Below are 842 nucleotides of genomic sequence, written 5' to 3'. Positions count from 1 at the left end.
AATATTTTGAGCGCATTTAAACATCTTGTCTTTTAACAGTTTTTTAAAAGTCTTTTAACTGCAGATCTACTTCTGTATTAACATAAATGTGTATAATTGCCAGTATGAATTAATATCTCAATCAGCTTTACAATACAACATATAAAACTTGTAAACATAGCCTTTTACAGAACATATACTGTATGTTCCAATTCATATACTGAATCCGTTGGTGTATGGACATTATCAATACACAAATTAAAAGTTATTAAAATTGAATAAACAAATGTAACAAACAATAAAAATAAAATAAATAAATCTAGTTACAGTCTTCATACTGTTGTATGTGTTGACAATTTTTTCACCATATTATTTACCTTCTTGGATGGGGTATTCCACCCAAAAATGAAAATTCTGTCTTCATCCTGTTTCTTTCATCAACTCAAAAGATATTATGAAGAATGTTGGGAACCCAACTAAATTGGAGCCCATTGACTTCTATTGTACAATGTAGACCAAAAAATAAAAAGAAACAGCTTGGAACAACATGTTTCAAAACTGGATGACACTGAACATCATACAGGTGTGCGCATTATGACAGAATTCTCATTTTGATGTGGAATATTGCTTTAAGCCAATGTGAAAACATAACAGCAATGCTATTCATGTATCAGTGGCGATATAAAAGTTTTTGCATTGAACTTCAACAAATAAAGTTCACACTCACCCACTGACCTGATGTCAAGATTGTATATGTACTTTCTAAATGAGCAAAGAACACAAATAAGTCTAAACACTTCACAAGATGTGTGATGCTTAACACTATCTTTAATCATTTCATAAGAAAAAATAAAGCAAATTTT

Source organism: Sinocyclocheilus grahami, unplaced genomic scaffold (genome assembly GCF_001515645.1).
Source record: "Sinocyclocheilus grahami isolate Dianchi unplaced genomic scaffold, SAMN03320097.WGS_v1.1 scaffold355.1, whole genome shotgun sequence".
Classification (NCBI taxonomy): Eukaryota; Metazoa; Chordata; class Actinopteri; order Cypriniformes; family Cyprinidae; genus Sinocyclocheilus; species Sinocyclocheilus grahami.
The sequence above is the reverse complement of the archived record's forward strand: the minus strand, read 5'-3'. Positions refer to the sequence as shown.